Source organism: Mytilus edulis, chromosome 10 (genome assembly GCF_963676685.1).
Source record: "Mytilus edulis chromosome 10, xbMytEdul2.2, whole genome shotgun sequence".
In the NCBI taxonomy this organism is placed as follows: Eukaryota; Metazoa; Mollusca; class Bivalvia; order Mytilida; family Mytilidae; genus Mytilus; species Mytilus edulis.
The window spans coordinates 69,055,432-69,063,774 of record NC_092353.1 but is presented as its reverse complement, the minus strand read 5'-3'; the positions used below and the strand labels follow the sequence as shown (position 1 = coordinate 69,063,774).

General features: G+C 31.7%; 1 long non-coding RNA gene across 1 annotated transcript; it reads right to left on the bottom strand.

The window, feature by feature from the left end:
• Positions 1-315: 315 nt before the first annotated feature.
• Positions 316-5,264, bottom strand: LOC139491752 (uncharacterized). Its single transcript, XR_011656623.1, has 2 exons — positions 4,037-5,264; positions 316-3,422 (listed from the first exon to the last, which is right to left on the bottom strand). It is a non-coding gene; the product is annotated as an uncharacterized lncRNA (long non-coding RNA).
• Between the last annotated feature and the right edge of the window lie 3,079 nt (positions 5,265-8,343).

The window sequence follows — 8,343 nt, the reverse complement described above, 5'->3', positions numbered from 1 at the left end:
CATTATACCCCCTATGTTCTATTTTTAGCCATGGTGATCATGTTTTTGAAGTAACAGAAAATAAAACACATACTATATTCTAGATACCCTAAGAGTCATTCAGCTTAAGTTTGGTTGGAATTGGTTCAGTAGTTTCAGAGGAGAAGAAGTTTGAAATAGTTTACAAGGCAGACAATGACAGACGACGGACGCCAAGTGACGGCTAAAGCTCACAGTTCCACGGAACAATCAGCTCAAAATGTTTATAGTTTTCAACATATTTAAATAAAATAAATTTTTATTTCAGTCATTACGGTGAAAGTACTTTAGTTCTGGGGTTTTTGTGACTGGGTTCAACCACAAATTCAAAGGAGTAGGTTCAGTAAGACCGCTTTTTGGTCCCAAAATATAGCAGTTTTACAAAATTGTAAAAATGTAATCTTTCAGCTATTTATTGGAAAGTAGAATGCTTCTGCTACGCAAATATGTTTTTTTTTTGACAATACAATGCACATTTATCGGGTACAAGCAGCATTAAGTCATGCTAAATTACTGAAACCTTCACAATTTTAGCATTTTTATTAAATTTTAGACGGTTTCGGTCTTGAATGAAAGTGGCCACATTCGTGTTCATTCATAATACTGAAATGTAAGTTGTATTTGATGATAATACATAACATATATAAAGGTTGAGGATGAGCACGGATGCGGCCACTTTCATTTTTGACAAAAAAACATCTGAAAAGTGACGTTTTTTTGCATATTTGATAGATTTTTGATATTTTAGCTCCAATTAGAGCGTTTTTAATGACTAAATCAGTTAAAATCTTTCACATAAACTTATCGAAATACTCCTTTCCAACGAATGTAAACTTTCCTTTAAAAACTTTAATGCTTTTATAATATCCACAAATTCAAAAACCCACGAACTGAGGAATTTTGAAAATCTGCAAAAATTGACACCAAGGAATAAAAGTACCTTCACAGTATTTAATAATGATTAAGTTCAATAAATAAAATAAAAAAAACATGTAATAAAACTTCACAAATCATATCTAAACTACCAAATATAACAAAGTCCAATTCGTTAGTCATAAAAACGACAAATCAAACAATTCAACTTTATATATAACTAATAAGAATAAAAATTATACCATCTCATACTGATATCAATAGTATATTTCACATGCAGTTTCCAGATGTAGAAAGACAACCTGGAAAGGTTCCAACAGAAAAAAATTTAAAGGTGGAGAAAATTAACGCACCATTTAATAAGCATGACTGTTATCACATAACAATACAAATTCTGATAAAATGCTTTTCTGAGCACAACCTGATACGGCGGTAGAGGAGGAACCCTGAACAGTTGGGGCAAGTTCGGACACAATATTCAAGCTCTAAACTGTCTGAATTTGGATTGTGATAAAAAGAATTGACATAATATAGGTTTCTGACACAAATTAAATTTGGTCAAAGACCTTCATAAAATTTAACTGGAACATTTAATTTACCTAGCATTGCCTGATGTTTAATTTTGGACCCTTCAAACCTTAATATGGGCTAATTTGAAAACAGGGCCTAAAATGAAAAATCTAAATGCTTGTTTTACGCCTCTTTTGGTCCCTAATTCTTTAAGGTTTCGGGCAATTACCCCAAAACTCAATACCAGTCTTCCCTTTATGATATGGAACCCTGTGGGTCAATTTCAGAGAGATCCATACACCTACACACAAATTGTTGTATGGAATTTACATAAATGCTAGTTTTTGGCCCCTTTTCCTAAACTGTTGGTACCATAACCCCCAAAATCAATCCCAACCTTTCTTTTGTGGTATTGAACTGTATGGTAAAATTTAATAGATCTGCTCACTAAAACTAAAGTTATTGTTTTAGGACGACAAAGCCAACCACATCATAGCATTATTTGAACCAAAATTTTTAGCGGTCAAATTAAAATCCAGGCTAATAATAAGGTGTTCTGAAATTCAGTCATGAACTAGCAATGTCGCAGATGTGTTCTAGATAACAATAAAAGAAGAAAGTTTAAAATATGATTATTGCTAAATTGTAATTTTCAAATCTTCGTAAGCATTTATCCTATAGAAAACTACCATATATTCATTTGGTCCTTGTTTACTTGCAGTGGGCTGTATTCTACAAGTAGGAATTTATAAAAAAAAAAAAGCTTGCTAGACACTTTAAATATTTTCAAAGTTCTGAAATATTTCCTTTCTTCCATATATTAGACAGACCAAAATCAATAAAGGAAAACATAAATAAAGAAATACTAATTGATTTTTTTACAATAAGTTTCTTCCGTAACAATCATAAACACATACAACATTTTAAAAACTATCACAGGAGGCAACAATGATTATCACCGGTAAAATATCTCTAGTCTATCCAAGATCTTTAAATCTTCAAAAATAAATCATTAAAAATCACTTGTGTTTTCAGTGCTTCTGTCTATACAGAATACAGACTAACAATTAATACCTGAACTTTTGAACAAGTTATAAAAAAATAATAATATATAATATCAAATATGAATATAGGAATATATGTACATGCATGTTATACAAATTACGATGAAAGACAGACCTACTAACCTTCTCTAATTCTGGCCAATTTTAGCATGAGAGGTACCGACCTGCATTTTGAAATCCCTTAAAAACTGAAACCCTTAAAACAAGTTTTCACAGAAATTAATATGGTATTAAAGCTCTCACAGATTTGGTATTTTTTTTCAATAACCCATTAAACAAAATACAGTACAACTGAATGGCTAACTTTTTCAATTATCATTCAAACAATATACAGCACAAATAAATGGTAACTTTTTCAATAACATTATACAGCACAAATAAATGGTAACTTTTTCAATAACATTTAAATACTTACAATTTTAAAAATATATAACAGAATAAATGACAATCTGAGTCCAATAACATAAAAACATAATAAATAGTTAAACAATACAATACAATCTAGCTATGACAGATACTGATTAAAAGAAGTCCATTAAACTTCATGTGATGAAGTATCCACTGTCAGACTGTAAAAACTATACTATGATTTTAAACTAAGGGTATTAACTTCTCTTGTTTTTGATTTTTTTGCCAGATATTCTGAATCCTCTGGTTTTATCCATGTAGTGCCATTAAAAAATTTGCCCACTTATCCCTACTTTTCTTTCTAAAATTTGATAACATATAGTTCAAAAGTTCATTTTTAAAAATTCTTATAAAATCCTTGTTATTTTCTTTGATTTTGGAAGAAAAAAGGTGCCAATGTTAAACTTATAAAAAATCTTGAGAGAATTATTTCCTGCCAAAGGAGTAGGTTCGATAAGGTCCTAACCTAAAATGGCCTTCTTTTTTACCTTAAATTTCAAATTAGGATTTATTGATCAATATCACAATGAATCATAGCTAATACATTGACTTAAGGTAGATGGGGTGTCTAAATTATAATCCATAGAATTTTTTAATAATTTGCCAAAATGAAGTTTATATTATGCTTTTTAAAAAAAAGTAATAAAAAGAATGGGTCACCGGGCTTTTTTTCATGCTACACGGTGTTCAAAATTGTCAAATTTTGTATAGATTATGCATGGAAACCCTAATTTTCTGCAATAAAGCGTAAACTACACCATAGAATTTTGAGATAACATATGAGAAGATAGCTTTGATAGTATGCTTTCAGTTAAGAAAAAGAAAAAATGGGGTCACCGGACCTGTTTTCTTGTTACATAATAAAATAGAGAAATTCCTAACACATTCTATTGTAAAAATACCTTAATCTGAATTATCTGCCCTTGCATTTGAGTTGCCTCCCCTTATGTGGCAAAGTTGGAAAAAAATTGTTCAAACAAAACATTTCTGTTTTTTGTAAAATACAATCATAAATATGATAAAACATGTCATTTTCTATGTAGAAGTGGAATTTCTTACACATGAATTATCTACTTCTCTAAAAATTTGCACATTCTATTAAAGATCTAGACCTTGTTTTCTGGTATTTCCAAATCCAAGATGGAGGAAGACACCCTATCTACCTTAATAGGAAATAAGCCTTTTTATTGAAAATTAACATTCCTGCGTTCTACTTATGACGTCACAAACGGTACTCATTTTCAATTTCCATGAAAAATCAATGAAAATTGGTAAATTTTGCATTGATTATTGGACAGGAAACATAGAGCGCATACGTCGACAAAAAAGATCTTTGACCACAATGTTTCTAATAACACTTCACATGTTTAAGTAGAATATTTAATTTGTCGACGCCTGCGCTCTATGTTTCCTGGTCCTTAATTTTGTTGAAATCCGGCCAATTTTGTCAAATTTCGTCAAAATCTCTTATTTTGGCCTACTTTGGATGAAGAAATCAACGCTATAGAATAAAACTTTGACACGAATAGTTCTATTTTACTTCCTCACATGTCTTTAAGACAACTTAAAACATTATGTATCTTGTACCATTCATTTTTAAAATCAGGGTTAAATAAGGCCCTTACCGAACTTACTCCTTTCGAATTACTTATATCTGGAAAACAAGTACATGGACCCTTAATTTTCTTCTGCTTTTTCAATTTCTGTATTTATATACTATCAATTTAAAACAGTCTTTTAAAAACTTTGTTATACAGAGTAGCAAACATCCTTAATTCAAAAATTTGAAAAATTAACCAAAAAAACAAAACATTCAATTACGTAATTAATAATGTTACAAATAATGTTCTCAAAATCTAGATTTAAATTTTTTTATTTTGTGAAACCTATCCCCCAAAAAATTCAGAATTTTCAATACTTAAACATTCTAGTTGCAGCAATTGATATTTATTCTTTGTTCCCCTTTGTGACATATTGAAAATAATAAAATTATGCAAATACAAACATGACATATAAACTCATCATTAGATACCGTATAGCCAGTTATTTTCGCAGATGTAAAATTTTGCGATTTTCATTAAATAAGGTTTACGAAATATTTCGGCGGTTACTATTTTGGCGGATTCAAAACTTTTATCAATAACTTTGCATGTGCACTTTTAAATTGGTGGAATTTATTTTGGCGATTTTGTTCTGTCCGTGAAAATAATGGAAAATTTGCACCTCACCAAATAACCCGCTATACGGTATAACATGTGTAAAATTTTCAAAAACATTTGATCTGATTAAATATATATCACAGATTTCCATAGAGTAAGATGCTATAAAAAGTCTTAATATATCAAAGTAGAAAATCTTTGCACAAGCCCTTTTGATCATCTTTTCCTCCTTTAACCTGCAAAATATAGAAAGTACATGAAACATTATACATCTAGGCATCTGCATCATGACTGTCAATTGCCATATCATGTAAAAACTAAACAAGAAGGTATTGTTATTTGGACCATGAAATCGCAAAATAAGAAATCTTATATATATACCTTTCGAAAATAATAGCAATTTGATTAATAAATGAACAGGTTACTATATCTTGGTCTCTTTAGCATAAAGCTTAATGTCACTTGTGATGTCACTATGAAGTTATAAACATGACAAAATTTTCGTATTTTACCTAAAATGGGCAATTCACACATATTTTTTGGTTTAAATGCATACATGTAACTCATATAAAAGAGGGACGAAAGATACCAGAGAGACAGTCAAACTCATAAATCGAAAATAAACTGACAACGCCATGGCTAAAAATGAAAAGGACAAACAGACAAACAATAGTACACATGACACAACATAGAAAACTAAAGAATAAACAACACAAACCCCACCAAAAACTCAGGTGATCTCAGGTGCTCCGGAAGGACAAGCAGATCCCTGCTCCACATGTGGCACCCATCGTGTTGCTTATGAGATTACAAATCCAGTAAATAGTCTAATTCGGTAGGTCACATTTATGAAAGGGAAGGGGATTGTAGTTACGACGCAAGGAACATATCTGATATCATTTGTGAAACGGTTATTCCATAACTGTCAACCAACTCAAGATGGCGTCCGTATAATGTACGAAGAGATGATTTCAACTTCACCATTTGGAACTCTTGATTTAATAGTTTCCTTGTGAGCAACAACCCTCTATCAAGAAAATCATGATAAGAAATGCAAGCACGGAAATATCGTATCAATTGGGAGATATACACACCGTGTTCAGGTGCTGCTGGAATGTTGCTACCCAGAAATGGAAAGTTCACAATTGGAAAGCTGAAATCATCTCTTTTGTCACTCATATAAAAGTCAAGTCTGAATGCAATTTTTAAGTTAGATTCCCACATGAACAAGCAGGTTATAAAGATTGGTAATATTCAGGCGCGGATCCAGAGGGGGGTTCCAGGGGTTGGAACCCCCCTTTTTTTTGGACAATCAATGCATTTGAATGGGGGCATGTAATTGGAACCCCCCCCCCCCCCCCCCCTTTGTCCTTGGTTAGGAACCCCCCCTTTTTAAAATGGCTGGATCCGCCCCTGATATTTTACCTAATATGTTCATAGTAGGAATTTCTGATATATATTTTTACTCATAATAGCTGTGTATTAAAATTACAGTCACATTTTTTTTCAGAATCCTTAAATCAGAGTTTCAGGAAACCTGCTTTTATAGTGTGATGCATTTTAACATTTTTTTCTGATTAACTTTTAGTTTGCAAACTACTTCTATATTCTTTCTTATTTCACATCAAATGTGTTCTTCTCCTACATGTAACTGTAACATAATGATTATAATGGGGGTATTATTAGTGAGCAGTACCATTCTAATAATTTTTGGTTTTATTTTATATGTCCTCTTACCATGCTAAAGACATTGGGTTACCTATAGTTGTTAGTTTCTGTGTCATTTGGTCTCTTGTGGAGAGTTGTCTCATTGGCAATCATACCACATCTTCCTTTTTATATATGTAGGAGTCAAATCTATGGCAGGTTCCAAATCTATGGCAGATTCCTAATCTATGGCAAATGTGACGTTACAAATGCCAAACAACTCAAATCTATGGCAGATTTTTGTTTTCTCCAAATCTATGGCAGTTCTGGGGGAGAGAGTAACATATAACGTCACAATTGAATAACGCCATATTACATCTTGGCCGCCGCTATTGATGGCGGAACCCATAGATTTGAACACCATTCAAGATGCAGTTATTTTCCTGACAAAAATTTGCCAGTGGTTAAAAGGAAGATGTGACCTACTATTCCGAAGAGGGACAAGATGTGCTGTACCAGTCAATGCCCGCGACGAATAAGGGCACCGCTATTTTCAGTATCGCATATTTTTGAAAAGGAGTTGGTACGAGACCACAATTGTCGTCCCTTGATTTTCGTTGTTCAATATAGTCCCTAGTGTTGACAGTGGGTTACTTGCCATTAATTTGTATACCCCTTCCAAATTTATTTCTCCATGTTTAATGCCTCAAATTGCAAATAGGGGGGTGAAATTACACTGTAAAAAATTAGGTCCAGAATTTTAAAGGAAAGTAGTGATTTGGTCCAGCTGAAAAAGATTGAAAATTAGCACTTCGGAAGCTGTCAAAAGATTTCAAGACGCCCTAAACATAAAATTGTCGATGAAGTTTTCTATAATTTTGATATAATTTGTCCCAAAAGTAGTACAACACACTGTAAAAGTTTCTTTGAGAAAGCGCAGGTGGGATTTTTTTAATTTTCATTTATGTTCTAAAAGAAATGCACTACGAAATAATTGTGTTCTCGGACCAGTTTTGGTAGTAGTATATGAAAATTCAAACTGTTGATTTTTATTTGTTACTTTTTTTTTTATTTTATTTTTTTATAAAAAGCAGTCTTCTTGTTTGTTAAATTATCATTAGTTGGTTTGATTAATGGTTTAAATAGATACTATGCACAGATTAAAAATTGTTTATTTTTTACAGAGCACATCATTTCATCTTGAAGTCTGTATTAAGGTTTATGAATTTATAATTTATGACTTTTTTTGGTTGACCATTATGGAATGTTTGTTTTAATTACAAAACTTTATAGACATGTTCCCGTTGTCGTATATTTCCTCTTTCTTAAGACAAGTCATTGGTCGAAAATGTACTGCATTGTTTTCCATTTGCCAAAAAATGATTAAGGATATACCTGGTTTGTAAGAGGTTAAACTTAAGATAAAAAATTTAGAAAGCTATGAAAATTGCAAAATTTGGTTGAACAGATAGGGACTTTTAATTGGTGGTCTGACACCTTCTATATGTATGTGCCTGTCAAAAGTCAGGAGCCTGTAACTTAGTGGTTGTCGTTTGTTTATGTGCTACATATTTGTTTTTCTTCCATTTCCTGCACATAAATTAGGCCGTTAGTTTCTCGTTTGAATTGATTTACATTATCATTTGGGGCCTTTTATAGCTGAC